Source organism: Sinocyclocheilus grahami, unplaced genomic scaffold, assembly GCF_001515645.1.
Source record: "Sinocyclocheilus grahami isolate Dianchi unplaced genomic scaffold, SAMN03320097.WGS_v1.1 scaffold44.1, whole genome shotgun sequence".
NCBI classification, from domain to species: Eukaryota; Metazoa; Chordata; class Actinopteri; order Cypriniformes; family Cyprinidae; genus Sinocyclocheilus; species Sinocyclocheilus grahami.
In genome coordinates, this window is record NW_015505223.1 from 2,832,932 (window position 1) to 2,855,394 (window position 22,463).

Genomic DNA, 22,463 nt, shown 5'->3' on the forward strand with positions numbered 1-22,463 from the left:
TATTTATTTTTATCATTTAATTGTTTTATTTAAATTTGATAGAAAATTGAATATTTAAAGATGTACATTATACTTTACAAAAGTAATACAAGAGTAATATATTTCTGTTATGCGCGAAAGGAAACAGACGACAGAAAGCGGTAGGGCTGTGCGATATTGAAGAAAAATGCGATATGCGATAACTCATTAAATTATGCGATATTCAATATGCGATACAATAATGCTTAAAGTGCCACATGCTCAAAAGAAACTTCTATAACTATCTTGTCTCATATATATATATGGTTATTTGTATGCATTTATGTACCAAGAGTTCCTGTAAAACCACAACAAATTCCTTGTGTTTGCGCTAGGGTTGGGTACAGTACCCTTTTTCGGTACTTTACTCTCTGTGTAATTACAAAAACATTTATTTCAGTGAAAAAATAAGTCCAAAAGTCTCAATCTCAACATTTTGAACAATAAGGCCCTACAAACTTTTTTCCCCAGAAATTCTTGTTTTAATTTTTATGAAAATCAAATGAAGGCATTAAACATTTATTTTAAATCAAATGAAAATTAAAGTTAGAAAAAACTGCTTGAATATTCCTTTAAAACATTTTTAATAGGCTAATAATTGTATTTTTTTTTTTCCTACAATTAAGTGATTAATCTGGTTGTAATATTTATTTTTATCATTTAATTGTTTTATTTAAATTTGATCGAAAATTGAATATTTAAAGTAGTACATTATACTGTACAAAAGTAATACAAGAGTAATATATTTCTGTTACATGTTAAACTGTACTTTTATTTTGACAGGTTGCCATCATCATACTGTGTATACAGTATGATGATGTTAGTTTTCTCAAACGAAACGGTAAAATTCCCACAAAATTATACTGTACAAAAGTAATACAAGAGTAATACATTTCTTTTACATGTTAAACCGTACTTTTATTTTGACAGGTTGCCATGAAGCTACTGTGTGATTGTAGATAGTGTCAATGGTCTATTTGAGATATAGGTGGCGGTAATGCATTATAAGTCTGCGATCCGCCATAAAGCAACAAGAAGAAGAAGCTACTGTGTGTATACAGTATGATGATGCTAGTTTTCTCAAATGAAACGGTAAAATTCTTGCGAAGTGACTCTAACAGCAGCTCTGGAGATTAAGTTTTTGTCTTCATGCCGTCATATAGTGAGACACACAGGCCGAAAATCACAGCGAGCGTCACGCGTTCATACTGTGTATACAGTATGATGATGTTAGTTTTCTCAAACGAAACGGTAAAATTCCCACAAAGTGACTCTCACAGCTGCTCTGGAGATTAAGTTTTTGTGTTCATGCCGTCATATAGTGAGACGCAGAGGCCGGAAATCACCACGAGCGTCACGCGTGCTTCAGTATTTGTGTGGTAAACAAAACCGCGTTTCCGCCATTCATACATACAGAGGCAAGCAGAACATGCAGGGTTCATATTTAAACCGTCTTTTTGCATTTTAATATTCACAGACACTAGTTCATATCGCGATTCGAATTAAGTGGCAGACCTACTTTAGATTTATTCGTCCAAAATTGACGAATTCCATGGCATTCCGCGCTATAGGGTAAATTACGTTTTTATGAATGGACTCCGCGATCCTGGCCGCGTTTTCGCAGAAACCATATGGCCCTAGAAATTTAACCAACACTTCAGAACATTTCGGCTTGCCCTGTGTGTTGTTTGAACGAGTTGCAGGGGTGACTTCACATCACAGGGTCTCTCTCTCTCTGTAGCGTATGTGCCCAGATGCGTTCTCAAGTACCGAAATTTTGCACCGATTGATTTAACGTGAATCACGCAATTCAGTCGGTACCCTTAAAAGTACCGAGTTCGGTACCCAACCCTAATCGTCACACAGAGAACACGCGATCATGATTCATGCAGGATACAACTGCACACTTCACAAGATCTCACAACTGGGTCCGACTAAGTTTGCAGGGTTTTTGAAATGAGATGTTCAAATCATTCAAAGATTTGTTTAAATTATATAAATGCATATTTGCTGAATGCTGATGGCAAACGAGAAAGTATTATAATGTTTGCCTTTCTATTGCTAATAATATAAAAGCAATCATTATAATACTTTTTGTATACATTTTAATTCCTTTGTTTAACAGTTCTATCTGATTATTAGACATATTTCTGTCCGTATTAGACAGAACTGTTAACGATGACAGCGAACAAGGAGAATGTGAACACTGGGTGCGCAGGCGCTGGCGTTCTCGGCGCCATCAAAATTAAAGTCCCGCCTCGAACGGATCGGCTAAACAGAAAAACTTATCGGCCTTGGCGATATATCGGTCGACCACTACTCCTGTCTCATGTAATCGTGCGATATCATTATCATTTTAATAATAGGCTACTTAAATCAAAATGTTGCAAAAGGTCAAAATTTTAGTTCGACGCATATAGCAGAGAATTGCTTGACGTTAAAAAGAGTTAAGTGCAATAAGTTGCAGAAAACAACTCTTTGCCGTCTCGTCTTGCCGTCTGACTCACACCTGAAGAGCCGCGTCTCGCACAGCGTCTCTTCAGTTCTGCAGCACGTGTGCAAAGCGCACTCGCGCGCACCCAGAGAGACGCGTTTCAGACCGAGTTGATTCGTCTTTCGCATCTCCTCCTCATGTTTGAACAGACACATACAATCAGAATTGTCAACAGTACCCGTCTCGACAATCATTCTCGTAAACGCCGTCGGTTATGTTTAAAATGAATGTAAACAGCTGAGAAAGAAATCGGATGTGTATCATTATACTGGATCCATGCGGTCGAAATTTAAAGGGACAGCAGCCTATAAATAAGTGCTGCTGAATATGTCACTAATGTTAACAAAACAACAAAATGGCTATAACAAAGATTAATCTAAATGTAATTCATACATTGAACACTATGCAGTGTTATTTTACACTTAATTATTACATTTCTGTACCTGAATACTACTGTTTATTTTATCTATGCTTGTAAATTGTGTATTTTTTTTTCTTCTTTTTTTTTTACTGACTGTTCACTTGCATTTACTCATGTTTGAACTTTCTCAGACTTTAGTTTTTGCTGTGGTATATGAAGAAGTAGTGTGTGGAAAGCAAAGTTACAATTATCTAAAATTAGTGTCATTAATTTTTTTGTTTGTACGTTCACATTGATGTTAAATTACATTTTCTGATTTGTGACATTACTTTTTAAGTAATGCTAAAACACTGCTGGTCACTTTCAGAAGTTATAGTGATTCTTTATTTTCCAAGAAAGAATGTGAAACAAATTGGTTATATAATTTTCATTTTTAAATATTTAAAAATATCATTTAAATTGATTTTACACACTTTAAGCTGATATTGTTAACATTAATCATTTGAGAATAAAGTATAACAATAATAATAATTTTGAACGGTTTGATGTGATATGAGCTAACCGCTCTTTAGATTAAATCCCCATTGGTAGCGAGATTTATGGTAATGCAGAACAAACGTGGCAGACTTGTTACTTACTTGTTCAGATGGCAATATACGGTGAAAATTCTTATTTGGGTCATATTCCAAGATGTAGGCTAGAATCTGTGATTGCGAAGTACAGTAAAATATTAGTGGTTCAACAGATCACAAATCTCACGGTTCGGATCACATTATGGTTTTTGACCCACGGATCGTATAATTTTTCGGATCAGCAAGAAAAGAAAAATATTTCAATGTAACTTGCTTTCAGTTTATTACTTAAAGCGAAGTACTTCTTTGATACCTCAGCAAATACTACTAGATTAACTAAGAAAGTTTAAACATGATTAAAGCGGTCATATGATGCGATTTAAATTTTTCCTTTCTCTTTGGAGTGTTACAAGCTCTTGGTGCATAAAGAAGATCTGTAAAGTTGCAAAGACTAAAGTCTCAAATCCAAAGAGATATTCTTTATAAAAGTTCAGAGTTAACCACGCCTACCTAAAACGGCTCGTTCTAACACGCCCCCACATACCTACGTCACTATCTGGGAAGATTTGCATAACGCCGCTCAAATGTTCACGTATAGAAAGAAGGCGGAACTTTTATTCTCGCTGTAGTATTGTTGCCGCCGCCATGTCGTAAAGGCGCTGTGTGCTTCGTTGTGAAAGCGAAACTACTTTGCTTGGCCTTCCAAAAGAGGACGATATCTGCTTCGTCATGCCTGGAGCTGATCCGTGCTGGTCGCTGAGGAAATACTTCAACTTCACGCTGTGGCTCGCCGGATCAGCTTTCACCGTGGACGAAGCGGAGTCCATCCCGGGTCGTCACATGTGGTTGCCGCAGGCATCACAATATAGTAAGAGACGTAACATTTCCGTCACACACTTGAGGAATTCGACCAATCACAACGATCAGCTTTCACCGTGGACGAAGCGGAGTCCATCCCGGGTCGTCACATGTGGTTGCCGCAGGCATCACAATATAGTAAGAGACGTAACATTTCCGTCACACACTTGAGGAATTCGACCAATCACAACGCACTGGATAGCTGGCCAATCAGAGATTCCGGGTTTTTTTTTTTTTGCGGGCCGCCCCCCTAAAAGAATGGCAGGGGAAACACTGAATAAAATAAGGTTGATAGTATTCAAATACAGAAATGTAATAATTAGGGAAAATAACACCGCTTAGTGTTCACTGTATAAATTAAATATAGATTTTTATCACAGTTGTTTTGTTGTTTGATGATCATTAATGACAGCAGCAGTATTTATAGGCCACTGTCCCTTTAAGACCTGATGCACGGATCTGATATAATGATACACATCACATCCGATTTCTTTCTCAGCTGTTTTCATTCACTTGTAACAACTGACTGCATTTACCAGAATGATTGTCGAGATGGGTATTTTGTCATAATTTTATGTGTCTGTTCAGAGGATTCAGAAGAGGAGTTTTCAGTTTGGTGTTCGCGTGCCGTCTTAAACACGTGTGCACTTCATGTGTGTGCGGCTGTGCGCGTAGAGAACAGCGTGCGAGTAACGAATCAAGTTCCCTTTCGCCTTTTCTCTCTGGAATTGTTTAAAATTTGCTTGCTTGTGTAAATACGAACAAATGATAAAATTATAGTCTATTATGGTTAAATTTGGCAATTAATCCGCAGATCACATGCGTGCCGAACAGTGGGGCTTGGTCCGTGCGGATCAACTACGATCCGTTTAACCACTAGTAAATATCCACACCAGTGCGGTGACTGACTGCCACACATAATCTTCAGAACATTAGATTCATCCGCGCTGGAGCCGTGCCAACCGCAAGCTAGATAATTACGCACCCAGCTGCAATTCCAGGTTTTCAAACAGAGATGGCGACAAAGAGGCAAAACTTAAGGACTGCAGCTTTAATTACTGGGATATGTACAATAACTATTATATACAACTTAATGACACTTTAAATGCCTGGGTCTGCTTGAGGTTAGTTAGGATATAGATGGCCTCAAAGCTAACAGTATGAACTACAATTTAGATTCGGGGCAGTTGACAAATTTGTCACTGCTGCGTCATCTCGAATGTTTATCATTTGCACATGTTTTTAATAGGGATGCACGATATATCGGCCACCACATCGGTATCGGCCGATAAATGCTCATTTTTTCTGTTATCGGTATCGGCCTGATAAGAAAATTTGGCCGATATCTTAAAGCCGATAAATAATGCATTATTTCCTTCAGAGACACTTCAGATGCGCGCTGTTCGTTTGCAGCCTTTTGTGCAATTGTACGTTGTAATATTGTGTTTATTTGATGTATATCTGATTTATCTCATATAGAATGCGTTTGGTTAAGTTAAAAGAGCGCTTCAGTTTACCGGTGATCGTCTTTAGCTCAGCGCACGCAGCTCAAACAGCAGTGCACAACATTAATAACTATGATTGGGAATGTCGTGTATATAACATTCTAATGAGAACATTATTATAATAAAACGTTGTGCATTCTTTGGGTTTAGTTGCTGTGTTTCAGCGCGTTGTTATGGGAAGAGCGCATCCACAACAGGATCACACATTCTGACTATAGCATGCAATAACTGCGTCATTTTGTACATATATAAGTTGTAATATTATGTTTATGTTGTATTAATATTAATCTCAGGATGCATTTCCTTGAGTTAAATAAGCTGCCAGCAAAACGCTTCAGTTTACCGTGTTCATTCAGCTCTTCAGCTTCAGCTTGAGCTGCAGCTCAATGGCTGCTATTTAAAACAGTGGTATTAATTTGTTACTTTTTCAAAATCATTGATATATTATTAATAACAACAACCACTTGTATTTTTCTCTTATTATTTTCATCAACAATATGGTTTAGTAATTAAAATCATTTAATTATTGTCCGTGCAGAGGCTATTCCGTTTTATTGATCTGTGGCGCATTCATTTTGATTCTTTACATGTGTAATGATGTCCAGTGACTTGTTTGCATTATTTATGCATAATTTTATTTATTTGTAAGGCTTTTTTATGACTAAATTTGGTAATGGGAGAGTAAAAATATTTTTAAAACGTACACCGTTCAAACTAGGCTGCTTATGTTGAAGTGTTTGGGATGTGGCTTTTAATGATGAGACCTTTTTTGTAATCAGGCTCTCAAAAAGTATATAACAATTTGGATATAGATTTATCGGCCAACATATCGGTTATCGGCTTTCAAAAATAAAGAATAATCGGTTATCGGTATCGGCCAAAATTTTCATATCGGTGCATCCCTAGTTTTTAAGCTTTGCTAGTTTAAAATTTTCACACTGGCCCTGGGCCATCTGGCTGTCCTTATTGTCGAGCCCTGATATGTTCTAAGAATATTTTGCTAATGTTCCCATTTAGTTATGAAAACATTTTTTCTGAACATTCAAAACTTTTAAAAAATGTTTTAAAAACAGTTTTTATGGGTATGGAATGTTAAGGGAACATTCCATTTTATAATATTGCAAGCATTATGGGAACGTTACCTTTTGGAATGTTCTAAACGTTCTGAAGCTAGTAACAAAAAAAAAAGCATTATATGAACGTCCAACTAAAACAAAACGTTCTATAAATGATGTATAAATAATGTTTTGAGAACATTATGAAGAACAAACTCTGAACAAACATTCTATTAACATTCCTGGAGTAACGCTTGTTCATAACTTAAAGAAAACCTTTCCAGAAAGTTAACCAAAGTTCTGAGAACATTCCTTGTCAGCTGGAGAAGCAGTACTACCTGTTTTCCGAACAGTAAAAGACAGGGGAGTGTTTGGGGAAAATGGTTTGAAATAATGCAAAATGCATTTCATGGTCAATACATTTTCTCAATTCCTGTTGCTTTTGTTGGGTGAATTTTAGACAGGCCTGTGTGCGAGTGAATTGTGAGACAGACCTTTCTCTCCAGGGGTTCAGGATGCAGACCATCCCTCCACCTGTTCCCTGGCTATATTAAAGACAGTGATGCTATGGCATCGATTGATAAACCGGATTCATCTGCTATAATGAATTGCAAATTGTTCAGTTGCCTTAGACTTTGGGGTCTTATAAATTTTTCACTGACCTACATTTGGATGTTTTTTTTCCTATCCTAAACTAGCAAGTTAATTATGTCCAGCCTCATTTGCCCAGAGCCACATTTCAGCTGAAATCACAGTAGAGTTAATATCTAATTTAAAAAAGGAAACTTGTTTTATGACCAAAGCTTACAGATAGCTAACTTTGGTTGACTCGATTATTGTTCCTACATTGCATAATTGCCTAAAAAGAGAATAATGCAAATGAGCTGAATATCCTAATTAGGCACGACTCCTTTCTCTCCTCATTATTGTTTAACTAGAGCACACCCATTTGCCCTATTCTTTCTGTAGAGACATACATCTTGAGCATCTAGATCGGGCTGTTGAGGCCAAGCATCGCTATCAGTTTTTTTTCTTTTAATCAGCACTGCATCATTGTTGCCAATATATTGTGGGCCTCTAAGAGTAACCTTTCAATAATGGAAGCTCTGGTTCTGATAAAACACTAAATTGATTATATTTCATGAACAGATTTTTGTCAGATGGCCGAGTTGTCCTCTGGCCTTCCTTGGGTGCCCTCATATGTTTAAGTCAAGAGTTTCATGGAACATCTTTCCTTGGGAATGAAGGTCGTTCCATTGAAATGTTTTCCTGAAGTGTATTAGCATGTTTATGAAATGCAAGCACTGATGGGAATTTTGAGTGTTTCTAAATTTGCTTTTCCTACTAACTCAATTACAAAACAGTTATTGTAAAATGTTATGCAATTTAAGTCATCAGTAAAGTAGAACTGGAGATGTGGGCTTACTTGTGCTGAACCCGTGAGACAATGTTGAAATTTCTTGAGCATTCCAGATGAGAATTGCGAATAGAGCTGAAGCTATCGAATATTTTAGTAATCGAGTATTCTACCGAAAATTCAATCGATTAATCGAGTAATCGGATAAGAGCTAAATACTAAAGAGCAATACTAAATATACAAGAGAAAATAATACAGGTCTCTTAAAATTAACAAGTAATTTGTTTCCTTTTTAGAAAAATTACAATTTTTATTGCTGAAATTGCATATATTAATAACTGAAAACTAAACCCATTTAGTGCATTTAATTGCCATATTACATTCAAAATGCAAATACAAATATATAAGAATATAAAAATCTATTTCAAATTACTTTAAAAAAGGTAAACTGTACAACCAAAAACTAAGATATAAATCAGAATAATAGTAATAAAAAAATAATAATAAAACCTAAACATTGTGCAACTTAACGTTCACGTTTCAGCCTAACTACAGCTCAGGCATGACATAAGCTTTTACTGTCTTCTTAGAAGGCTTTGTGGCTTTTGTAAGAGGCAAAAATTAGTGGGCAGGAAGCTAACGTGGAACAAAAACAACTTTTTTTTTATATTTATGTATGTAGTTGCAGTAAATGGTAGGGATGCACCGAAATGAAAATTCTGGGCCGAAACCGAGAATTATGGATGTGCTTGATCGAAAACCGAAACCGAAAATGCTTTGTAATAATTATTTATTTTATTAAATAATATGAAGTAATTTTGTAAGACTTTTTAATTTAAATAAATTTAAATGACACGGAATTTAAGAAACACAAGCCAATAAAATAACCACATTTTAATTGAAAGAAAATTGGGCAGAAAATATATTAATATTAAATATCAATGTATTATTTTTATTCAGTTCTATGCAACAGAATCAGACATAACTGTTGTTGTTGTTGTTTTTGACTAATTATCCAAATAATGTATAGTCCTGCAAACAGGGTTTTTCCTTTCTCAAAATGCGGCAGAGGTGGTACTATCCTTATCATGTGCACACAATGTACCCACCCTTCAAGTGGTTGAAACAAACACTTCTTACGTGCAACATATTTTAGGTGTTATAATAATTCTAGCTATGATTAAAGAAAATGACAGTTATAAAGTTGTGTTTTATTTTCTCTCACCTAATGTTTTATGTATTTATTCTTAAAATAGCCTTATGAAATGTTTTCTTTTTTCTCAGAAATTCTGTGTTGTCTATCTGGCTATCAATTGAAGGCATAAAACATAATAATTTATCTTTAAATTATTGAAAGTTAAACTTTTTGCCAAACAAAGGGGATTTACTATTAAAATTAAAACATGGAAGAAATGTTGTGTGATCATTCCTTAAGAAATAAAGTTTTCATAATTTTAGTAGTACTAGTAAGTACATTCTGCTGAACAATAGTAAAATATTTCTGCTGCAATGTCTTCAAATTAAACCGGACTTTTATTTTGACTGGTTGATATGAATACCTTTACATTTCTGTGTGTATATGATATGACGCTAGTTTTACTCAAATGAAACGGTGAAACGCTCATGAAGTGACTCTCAGAGCAGTTCTGGAGATGTTTGTGTGTTTATGTCCTCATTGAGACGGCAAACGCTGAAATCACCGCAAGCGTCTGGCGCGCTTCTGTGTGTGTGTGTGTGTTAAAGGAAAACGTGCGTCTCTGCCATGAATATGATCGCGTAATACAAGTTAATGCTCATCAGATCGTGTAAATCAGTGGGAAATGAATAGAAATTATAATTTTGTGTAAAGAAATATCAAGTAAACATGTATAAAAATATAAAAACCCTGGCAAAGCTATTATTATCAGCGCATGTGAGCAGAGCATAGCGGGGACCAGATCAGTGAACGAGATTTTACCAGCGTTGCCTAGTACTGCAAACAGTACTACTTCACAAACAGTGCAAACAGAATATTGGCGCAATGATGACGGCTGAAGGAGAGTGAAACCTCAACATTGCTGGGCGGCGCGGCATATATTTTCGGCGGCCGAAAATTCAGTGCATCCCTAGTAAATGGACTAAACGATTCTCCGAAGCACATCATTTGCCTCGATGAATTTTTTATATTCGAGTTACTCGAGGAATCGTTTCAGCCCTATTTTGCACCTTTATGTAGTTTAGTGTACAGAAGTGTATTTGCATTTGTCATATAAATTCATCATGCTTTCTAATGGACATCTAGACAGAGGCTGTCCAGTGGGCCTTTTCTGCTGACTAAATGTTGTCCTGTATCAATATCCGTCAAAGAGAAAGAGTTCACATTTCATCAGTCAGGTCTCTCATTGGACAATCACATGTGTATGTGCTGCAGGGTGAGCCTGAGGAGGGAAGTGAAAAGAGTGAGAATGCAAAAGGATGAGAAGGCGGTAGGAAAAAGAGAATAGCACACACACATAAATACTGAGAAAAATAGTATTCAGAGGGGAGATTTGGAGAGGCACAAGGCAGGATGACTATTGCTGAGTAGGGTTGGGTATCGTTTGAATTTGATCGATTCCTAGTTTTGATTCCAATAAGATAAAAAAATTAAGTCAAACATTTAGATGTTGAACATTTATCAATTATTGTCTTTTTACAAAACATTCTGTTGCAGCTGAATAACACGAGCAAAAATCAGCAGTCTACAGAACACTGCAAGAGGAATTTTGCCTGTGCTTTAAAAAAAATACCACAGCAAAAACAACTAGATTAATATCAATTTCAAATATTAAAGTGTTAAAGACAAGTAAACAGTCAGTAATAAGATAGGAACAAACAAATCAATTAGCAATATCATAAATAAATACAACTGTAAAAAATTTCTGGTACAGAAACTGTAATTAAAAGTTTAAAAACACTGCATAGTTTTCTTTTCATAAATAAAATATAGATTAATCAATTAAAGTTATTAAAGGGGTCATATGATGCTTTTTTAAAGATCATTATTTGGTGTAACAGAATATGTTGACATGCTTAATGTTCCAAAAAACACATTATTTTTCAAATACTGTACATTATTGTAGGTCCTCTATGCCCCGCCTCTCTCAAACGCTTCGTTTTCTACAAAGTCCCTCCTTCCGACAAGCGCAGTCTGCTCTGATTGGCCAGCTGACCCAGTGCATTGTGATTGGCCGAACACCACAAGCACGCATCGGAAATGTAACGCCCCTTACCATAATCGCGAGCTTCAAGCTTTCAAAGTAAATATCAAGACCGTTAATAATGTTGTTTTACCATTTGCAACTTTACAGATCTTCTTTATGCACCAAGAGCTTGTAACACTCCAAAGAGAAAAGAAAACTTGAAATCGCATCATATGACCCCTTTAACACGGAACGCACACAGATCTAAAAATACTGTACATGTGTGTGTGTTTTCTTTCTCATCTGTTTACGTTCACATAAGACAAAAACGGCTGTGTTTATGATGATATACTGAGGTAGTTTTCTGCATATTGGTCGACAAATATGAAAGAAGTCAGTTTCAGCCCGGAACAACCTTTTCTATAGTGGAAATACACGGAACGGTTCGAGAACAGACACAAGCCAGGAACCCGTACCGCGACCTCTGTTCTCTGTGCTCGCGCTTGCGCTTCGTGTGCGCTGCACGCAAACAGGGAGCAAGTTCTTTCCGTTCCTGCAATTAAATTGTGTTTAATTACCTTAAAATGCGAACGCAGGAATCGTTAAGCTGAATCGAAATGCACGCGTCTTATCGAATAGCCGGTTCTTGGAAATTTGGAACCGGTTCTAAAATGGAACTGGTTTTTCGATACCCAACCCTATTGCTGAGTAAAGCTGCTTCACTATGCAGTCGGTGTGTGTGTGTGTGTGGTCACCTTTGCTCCATTACGATGAGGCATTTTTACACAATCACAACCCATGCTGAAATGCTGCAGTCTATTGACAGAACTATCATACTGGGATCAGTTCGACAGAATGCTGATTCACACTACAGATTATGTGTAGCGTAGATCATGTGTACAGATTATGTGTGATATTGCAACTCTTTCAGAGCTATGAAACGAGTACATGCTAGTGATGATCTTTGGTCATTTCGATATTTTCAGCATTTTCAAACCGTTTTAAAAGTGTAAATTGATTAATATATAATATTAATTTCTGCAGTGCATATCTCATGTGCATTCATCAGAAAGTTTTGTTTATGAAATTATAGTGTATATCTTTTATATATCAGACCCCCTGCGTTGTAGAAATTGATCATTGAGAAAAAGAAAAAAAAACCTTGTTTGTTGACCACTAGTGCACATATTTTAATAAATGGCATGTTTTAGCATTACAGAATTCAACCCATATCGGCAAAGTATTTTGCTCAGATATTAGTATGCAAAACCCCAGCATGCACAGCAAACCTGAGCCACTTTAAATTTGTGGTAACCATTTAACTGTATACTAGGGCTGTGTATCACCAGCAAAGTCACGATACGATACGTATCACAATACAGAGGCCACGATACGATACGTATCACGATACATGACTGCACTGAATTTCACCTTAGCAGAATTTAGAAAAACAGCTGTTTATTAAACACTGCTTACTATAGTGCCATTTCTAACTATTGGCAGAGCAGGCAGTTGACCTCTGCATTATGAAGGGCCTCCAGAACTGTACCACAGTACAATATAGGATATGTTTACATTGGGCACTCCCCACCAGGTACAATATTCTGATTGTTTGCATCTTGTTTTTAAGCCCATAAATAATAATGTACCTGTTCTAAAAAATTTATATTGTAATGTACTCATTCTAATATGTTTAAAAAATCATTTACATTGCTGGTAGGTTATCATTGCACGAATTAACACTCTCTACAATAAAAAAAAATGAAAAGAGTTTTAAACTAACGCGTTGTCTTCACTTTATCTAACGCATACACTCTCAAGGCTGATTTAAGGCTGATTTATACTCGACGCGTCCGCAAGCTCGCTTTGAGTGCGCGCGACGTCGTTTCGCGTGGCGGTGTGCACAACATTTTTTTTAAATTTTTCTGTGCAGCTCCACTTCCAAAGATGCGCGAGTTCAAAGCGACTCTAGCTGAACATGCATGTCTGTGCCAGCATTTGTGTGAAACAGAAGCAGTTTGGTGCAGTCACTCAACACAGATCATGCTGCGGCCGATTTCAGACATTCAGGAACAAACTTTTTAGTGCTGCCCCGCAGTTTTATCAACTAAATAGCTTAATCGCTCAAGAGCTACATTATATTTCTCAACAAGGAGCTGGTAACATCGTTGTTTCTAAAGGAATTAAAGCCACAGCTTTACTGTTAATAGAGAAACGCGGCAAAACGGTGGTAATTCATACATACACAGCCTCTCTCTCTCTCTTACAGGACTGCGCTGAATTTCACCTTAGCAGAATTTAGTGAAACAGCTGTTTATTAAACACTGCACACTATAGTGCCATTTCTAACTATTGGCAGAGCAGGCAGCTGACCTCTGCATTATGAAGTGCCTCCATAACTGTACCACAGTACAATATAGTAATGGCATATGTTTCATGTTTACATTGGGAACTTCCCACCAGGTACAATATTCTGATTGTTTGCATCTTGTTTTTAAGCCCATAAATAATAATGTACTCGTTCTAATAAATGTATATTGTAATGTACTTATTCTAATATTAAAAAAAATCATATTTGCATTGCTGGTAGGTTATCATTGCACAAATTAACGAATTCTGTACGTTTAAAAAATTAAAATTAAAATTAGAAGAGTTCTAAACTAATGCGCTGTCTTCTGTATCTAACGCACACACATGCTTAGTCACACACACAGATCACTCAGACATTCAGGAACAAACTTTTTAGCCCCCACAGTTTTATCAACTTAATAGCTTAATCGCTCAAGAGCTACATTATCTTTCTCAACAAGGAGCTGGTAACATTATTGTTTCTACAGGAATTAAAGCCACAGCTTCACTGTTAATAGAGAAATGCGGCAAAACGGTGGTAATTCATACATACAAAGCCTCTCTCTCGCTCTCATAAATGAACACTTGATGAATTACACTTTTCTGAGAATAGAATATTGAAGTGGAGATCGCTAAACTGCAAGCTAACCAGTGTTTTCAGAAAGCAAGCGCGTTTATCCTCAGTGGAGAGAGAGCGCGTGTGCACACGGTTGCCAGGTTGACAAAGATAAGTAGCACGTTTAGCAGATATTTCTGTACTGCGCAAGTGTAAAGCTCTGTTTTGGGGATTACGTCTCTTTATATCAGGCAACCCAGTTGTGTTCCTCTGCGGCCAGATTATTAACAGATGCTCTAATCATTATTTTTTAGAAACCTCACACTTTTCTACTCCATTTTAAATGTTGTAAAGTTTTAAACAAATTAAGCGTAGTCCACTGCTGCACACGTGCCACAGTATCGATACAGGGCCAGCTGTATCGATACCCGTATCGTCAAATCTCTGTGACGATACATCGTCGTATCGATATTTTGAACTACTGTATACAGCCGTTTTTTTTGTTTTTTTTTGCTTGCTTCTCCTGAAGCTCCCGTTCTGGAGGACAACTTTTCATATTCATCCTGTAATGCTTGTGCATTGCTTTTTTTTTCTTTTTCTGAAGCATATTGCAAGATGTTGATTAAGTGTGAAAATTTTCTTTTTTTCCCTTTTTTTTTTTAAAGGAACAGTAAGGAGACAAATGTCCTTTGGGCAAATGCATTAAAAACAGCACAGATCTGAGTCACATGTGTGGACATGTATGTAATTAGACAGATGGCCCGTGTTTTTGTTCATGTGTTTATGGATGTTATATATAGATGTTTGAGTCCTTCAGGCGGAGAGGCCAACACAATGTGTCCCCTCGGTTTGCTCTCGTTCTGGAGGACAACTTTTCATATTCATCCTGTAATGCTTGTGCATTGCTTTTTTTTTCTTTTTCTGAAGCATATTGCAAGATGTTGATTAAGTGTGAAAATTTTCTTTTTTTCCCTTTTTTTTTTTAAAGGAACAGTAAGGAGACAAATGTCCTTTGGGCAAATGCATTAAAAACAGCACAGATCTGAGTCACATGTGTGGACATGTATGTAATTAGACAGATGGCCCGTGTTTTTGTTCATGTGTTTATGGATGTTATATATAGATGTTTGAGTCCTTCAGGCGGAGAGGCCAACACAATGTGTCCCCTCGGTTTGGGTCTAGTGTAAAGGATGTAACATGCTCTCATGTATAGTATAATTTTGTTTGGATTTTAAAAAATGGTTAGCCTATTGCTAACTGATTGTTCAGTCGCCCAGTAGTGAATACCATTCAAGTTTGTAAAGAGGAATTGCTTACAACAAGTGGTACAATACGTTTAGTAGTACACTTTTCCAATAGCAGTATTTTTTAATTTAGCCAGGGTTCCCATGGCTAACCTACATGCAATGTGCTTGCCTTGCGTTGTGGTCATATAAGTGTTCACTTTATCAACGTTAGCTAGTATAGACATTTTTATTAAAACCAACTGAATCAGTAGGCAGTGACCAATAAGTACAAACTCAATATTGTAAACAGAATTTCTCAAATAATAGTTAGTCAATACAAATCAACATATGTCAAGGTATTGTTGTTCTTACAGCAACCACTTGCATGTCGAAGTTTAAGTGCACTTCTCATGTATGAAAAAGTATCTGTACACATGACAGGTGGCAAAATTGGCAGAAAAGCTTAAAGGGGTCATATGATGCGATTTAAAATTTGTCCTTTCTCTTTGGAGTGTTACAAGCTCTTGGTGCATAAAGAAGATCTGTAAAGTTGCAAAGACTAAAGTCTCAAATCCAAAGAGATATTCTTTATAAAAGTTAAGAGTTAACCACGCCTACCTAAAATGGCTTGTTCGAACACGCCCCTACATACCTACGTCGTGATCTGGGAAGATTTGCATAACGCCTCCCAAATGTTCACGCAAAGAAAGAAGTCGTAACTTTTATTCTCACTGTAGTATTGTTGACGCTGCAGCCATGTCCTGAAGACGCTGTGTGCTTCGTTGTGAAAGCGAAACTACTCAGTTTGGTCTTCCAAAAGAGGACGATATCCGCTTCATCATGCCTAGAAATCTCCATCACGGTCGTGCTTCCACGTTGAGCAGCATTAACTACACAGAGCCGTTGTTCACTGACGAGCTGCGCAAAAAAAAAATTTTTTTTCAGTGAACAACGGCTATGTGTATTTAATGCTGCTCAACGTGAAAGCCCACAGGGGATGGAGATTTACCGCTGATTACAGAACCGGCTTTCTGACAAGATGCGCGTTAAAATATCGCATGCGATTTATCGTGCAGCCCTACTGTGGAACGATTATCTAAAAAAAGTATGAAAAGTACAACATCATAATGTTTGTCAAACAATTATCTAAAAAAACATATGAAAACTAACAACAGTTTTCAATTCATAACATTTCTGTCGAACAATTTTCTAAAAAATAAAACATTTATGAAAACTTGTACATGCAACAAGTTTGGTAGCTTAGATTAACTCAATGCCAACTTGCCACTACACTTTGTCTGTCTTGAAGCAAACTGTTGCGGAGTCCATTAACTTTCGCAGAACAATTGCCACTGCCAATGCCCATGAACACTTTTTGTATCACCTCGAATGTGTACTTCAGTCTCTTGGGATAGTCTATGTCAAGACAGTAAAGAAGACCCATGAGAGTAGCAAAGGCATTAGCAACATCTCCTAGGTCACGTTTGACAATCTGCTCCTCCAGAACCACCAAGGGGTTCAAGGAGACTGCGCAGGTCAGAACTGCTACTAGTTCACACTCTGTACATCTGTAACAGTCTTGGGACATATTTGTCAAGTCCATCAAAGAAAGACTGCTGGAGATCAGTAGAAACCAGGCGCATAAACTCAGCACCAATCTGTAAGAAGAAAAAATTAAAGTACATAAATATAACAGCATAAATATGGCTTTGCCTATAGACAATTAAAGTGTAAAATTTGTTTTAGCTCTAACACAGATACACACAGGGGCATTTAAAAGCCACGTCTATCAGTGGATCCTTAATTTTAGACAGAGCCGCTGATGGATGTGTCTTTTAAACGCTGTTGTGTGTAAGCCCTGTGAAGAGTGTGAAGTTATGATCATTTTAACAAATCACTGACATATCTGCTGAATTCACAGCCAGACTTTTTACATTTAATGATGTACATCTTAATTGAAATGTTGGTATTTCAAATAAAATTACATATTATGTGGGAGATTAATATTTAATTTTAACAACTTCTTGTTCTGAAACCAATAACTTGTGCACTAAAAATGTGCACAAGGCAGATTTTGGTGACCTTAATTGGTACTTTTACTCATTTAACAAACATTTTCATGAATACAAGCTGGACATAAGTTTGCTCTTACCTCAATTACTGTATTAAGAAGTCTTAATTCAAAATGGAGGCTTCGTCAGCCCTGGCACCTGTTCTGAGGCAGTGGGGTTTCCTTGCAGGGGCTTCTGTTAAATGTCCGTTGTAAATTTAGGCCTATGACCTAAAATATATCACAATCAAATGAACATATAAAACTCGAAAGTTTAGTTCTGTTAAATACACGTGGCAATAATGTGCACATTATTGCAGTGAAAATATCATTGACTCATATTAATTCATCTTCTAACGTTTAATAAAATTGTTTCAGTAAATTGTTGCCATGTTGTACTAAATTATTAATTCGTTTTAATTAAAATGAGGTAAACTACAATGTCACCACAACTCATTTTAATTAAAGAATTAACGAAATACAACGTGGCCACAGTTAAATAAAACAGGGAACGAATTAAGTCAAATGAACAATCCTCTTAACGTTAACTAATTATAACGAAATAATGAATTCATGAAATGAGAAACGAATACGTGATCACTATAAATATATTTTTGTCCACATATCATGTTTTACACTCCATACAACACTGCCGCGAGGATGCACTGACAACCCGTTTAATATTTCTCTAGTTTACCCTAATTTAAACATTTTCATCAATACAAGCTGGACATAAGTTTGCTCTTACCTCAATCAAGAAGTCTTAATTCAAAATGGAGGCTTCGTCAGCCGTGGCGCGGCACCTGTTCTAACGCGATGGGGTTTCCTTGCAGGGGCTACTGATAAATGTCCGTTGAAAATGTAAGGCCTAAAATATATCACAATCAAATGGACACAAATAAAGGTTTAACGTTTAAGATGGGTTAAACTGTTCACTCGATTTATTTAGAAATGAGGTAACGTTAACAAATTACATCATGGCCACAATTGAATAAAACAGTCCAGCGAAAGAATTATTAATCATGGACACGATTTCACTATCACGAGGGAACTAATTCATGGCCACTAGAAATATATTTTTGTCCACATATCACGTGCAGGGTTCTATAAAAACAGTGGCAAGAGGATTACACTGACAACCCTGTATTTATCTAGTTTAACGTTACACCTTAAAATACGTGATCACTATAACATTACATATATTTTTGTCCATGTTTTACACTCCGTACAACACTGCCGCGAGGATTACACTGACAACCTGTGTAATATTACTCTTTACCCTAATGTATCAAACATTTTTCATAAATACAAGCTGGACATAAGTTTGCTCTTACCTCTGGAACTCTTGACTCAAAAATTGAAGCTTTTCGTCAGTCTTCAAGCATGGCGACCTGTTCTGCGAGGAAGGCTCGGTGGGCGGGATTTCCTTGCATTGCCACTCATACAACTAAGAAATCTTTGTTGCGTGAACTACTCTGATTAAACGGATTAGTTGGGCACTGGTAAACTTAATATCTTAAGTGTACCCAACATTTTAGTTGAACTGACTTAGGAAAATGAGTTGGGGAAGCTAAAGTCTCAAATCCTTTTTTACAGTGCAGCTGAGGATAAAGCTGCCTCACGTCTCTTCTACCTTCATCACCGTTAGAATGGCTGTGCCTAGTCAGCTCTTTGCTCTAATCTCTCTTCATCTGCAGTTTTCTTTGCTTTCCTCTCCTCCCTCCTCTTCCTCAGTATGTGTGTGTGTAGGGCAGCCTTTTTCTGGAGGCGGGTTTTTGCGAGTCTGCTTACAGCACTCAGCACAGCGGGCTGCATTTACCCCACATTTCATTAGTAATTCTGGACCATTCTCGCATCATTTTCCCCCTCAGTTAGCAGTAGCATTCTTCAGTGGTATTTCAGCATCCTGGGGGGAAGATTCAGTCAGTTCCTGCTCACACTATAGCAACCAACAGAAACAAAAGACTAGACAATTTTTAATTATTTAGCAGCACTGCTTTTGAGAGATACTGACATGTAATTGTAATACAGCCCTGACTTTCTCCACAACCTCTCAGTGAGTTGTGGAAGGTTACTTAACATCACTACATTCATCTGGCTTCGTTCCATGTGTCTGTTTGTAAGTGCATTCATGTGTAGAGGATGTATGGACGACTGCTGATATGTCAGTGGGTGCTCTGAGAGAGTTCCGGGAGTTTACCTGCATCAGTGTAGATCCTCCAGGTGATTTGACAACCTAAATGTCTGGACAGCCCGTGCTGTTTTGACATAGCCGGAGGTGATTTCAGGTGTATGCGATGCACATAAGGAGTGATGGTATCTCTCTCACACACACACATTTATACTGACACACTGGCCTTTCTCCATGGTTATAGGTGACTTCACTATTGCCAGTTGGGATTTACATATATTTATGACTGCATTCATCATATTAGCATATTAGAATTTCTTTCTTTCCCAGATTTTTTTAAAATTTAAAATATTAAATTTTTCTTGGTTTTAAAGCTGCACTGAACGTTTTTTGCACAATTCATTAAATAATTTGTTATCTAATTAATTACATTTACATGATAATTACATGTTAATTATTCTAATTAACCACAAATTAATTGCAAAGCAGTTTGGGCTGAGAAGTTATCCAACCCCACTATTATTTATATATATATATATATATATATATATATTTTTTTTTTTTATTCAGTGATACTCTAAATATGAAACTAAAACTGCCAATATGCCAATATAATGAGTAATGAGTGAGTCATTGAGTGAGTCATTGAGTCATTCGTTCAACCGGTTCATTTAAACAGCTGATTCATTTAGAAACTAAGCAAGCAACTGTTTATGAATGGCTCACTGAATCATTGGCTGTCCTGATTTGTTGAAAACCGTGGATTCATTCAGTAACAAAACACCACTCTGTGTTGCTTAGAAAGGCACAACAGTTCTGCTGTGGCTTTTTTTTAGGACTATTTTCATTGGTGAAATTGGGCAAAAACAGACAATACTGACAATATTGTGTCTAAAATGTAACCGTATTAACTTCTTATTAATTGAGCTGTCATATAAAATACATATCACATTTGCAGTGCAGATATTTGGGAAAAAACTGCACTCTTGTTTCATGTGATATTGTTAAATTCATTAAGCAGCTGCAAGTAATGTAAGTTAATGTACAGGTCTGGGCGAGACGATGTGCATTAAAGGCGTTAATAATTTTAACGTGTTATTTTTCCCCCGTAATTAATTGCACCAAATAAACACTTTTAATTGACAGCCCTATTTGATTTATTTATTTACTTTTGTAACGGTGTAAAAAAAAAATACTGTCACTTTCGATCAATTAACTAGCAATTTCTGAGTGAAAATTGTAAATCTTTCATCAGATGTTTTTAGTATATTAGCTAAACAGCTGAATGTTGTATGTGCATATGCTGTGTAAGTGCTAATGTGTTTTTTAGAGGATACCACAAATCGGCCGATATTTGGCATTTTTCAAATATAGGCATCGGCCGATAAGTTTTCTGTTTGGCCGATGCGTTCGTGGCGGGATTTTTTTATTCAGTGATACTCTAAATATGAAACTAAAACTGCCAATAGGTGGTGTTAATGAGTAATGAGTGAGTCATTGAGTGAGTCATTGAGTCATTCGTTCAACCGGTTCATTTAAACAGCTGATTCATTTAGAAACTAAGCAAGCAACTGTTTATGAATGGCTCACTGAATCATTGGCTGTCCTGATTTGTTGAAAACCGTGGATTCATTCAGTAACAAAACACCACTCTGTGTTGCTTAGAAAGGCACAACAGTTCTGCTGTGGCTTTTTTTTAGGACTATTTTCATTGGTGAAATTGGGCAAAAACAGACAATACTGACAATATTGTGTCTAAAATGTAACCGTATTAACTTCTTATTAATTGAGCTGTCATATAAAATACATATCACATTTGCAGTGCAGATATTTGGGAAAAAACTGCACTCTTGTTTCATGTGATATTGTTAAATTCATTAAGCAGCTGCAAGTAATGTAAGTTAATGTACAGGTCTGGGCGAGACGATGTGCATTAAAGGCGTTAATAATTTTAACGTGTTATTTTTCCCCCGTAATTAATTGCACCAAATAAACACTTTTAATTGACAGCCCTATTTGATTTATTTATTTACTTTTGTAACGGTGTAAAAAAAAAATACTGTCACTTTCGATCAATTAACTAGCAATTTCTGAGTGAAAATTGTAAATCTTTCATCAGATGTTTTTAGTATATTAGCTAAACAGCTGAATGTTGTATGTGCATATGCTGTGTAAGTGCTAATGTGTTTTTTAGAGGATACCACAAATCGGCCGATATTTGGCATTTTTCAAATATAGGCATCGGCCGATAAGTTTTCTGTTTGGCCGATGCGTTCGTGGCGGGACTTTTATTTTGACGGCGCTGAGAACGGCAGCGCCTGAGCACACAGTGCTCACATTCTCCCTCTTGTTCGCTGTCATCGTTTACAGTTCTGTCCACGGACAGAAGTCTGTAAAAATCAGATAGAACTGTTAAACAAAGGAATTAAAATGTATACAAAGTATTATAACGATTGCTTTTATATTGTTAGTAATAGAAAGGCAAACATTACTTTCTCGTTTGCCATCAGCATTCAGCAAATACGCATTTACATAATTTAAACAAATCTTTGAATGACTAATGAATACTGAGTGCCCTGTTGGTTACAGTGTTTACTTCCTTTTTAATTATATGTTTATTAAAGATTTGTTTATTTGTGAAAAATACTTTGTCATTTAAAGTATAAGCATGTTTATTTTACACATTTAATAAATAAAATGATATCGGCCATCGGCCACCCTGCTTTCCAAGATATCGGCATCGGCTGTCAAAAAAACAATGTCGGTCGAC

The 22,463-nt window shown here is 36.5% G+C and overlaps 1 protein-coding gene and 1 long non-coding RNA gene across 4 annotated transcripts in view; one reads left to right on the plus strand and one right to left on the minus strand.

Moving 5' to 3' along the window:
* The window catches only part of kcnab2a (potassium voltage-gated channel subfamily A regulatory beta subunit 2a), a 145,883-nt gene that overhangs the window by 31,867 nt on the left and 91,553 nt on the right, over positions 1 to 22,463 (plus strand). The gene's annotated exons all lie outside the window — the stretch shown is intronic.
* LOC107582418 (uncharacterized) lies at positions 17,077 to 19,144 on the minus strand. The gene is made up of 4 exons (XR_001608948.1): positions 18,897 to 19,144; positions 18,311 to 18,430; positions 17,665 to 17,793; positions 17,077 to 17,170 (listed from the first exon to the last, which is right to left on the minus strand). It is a non-coding gene; the product is annotated as an uncharacterized lncRNA (long non-coding RNA).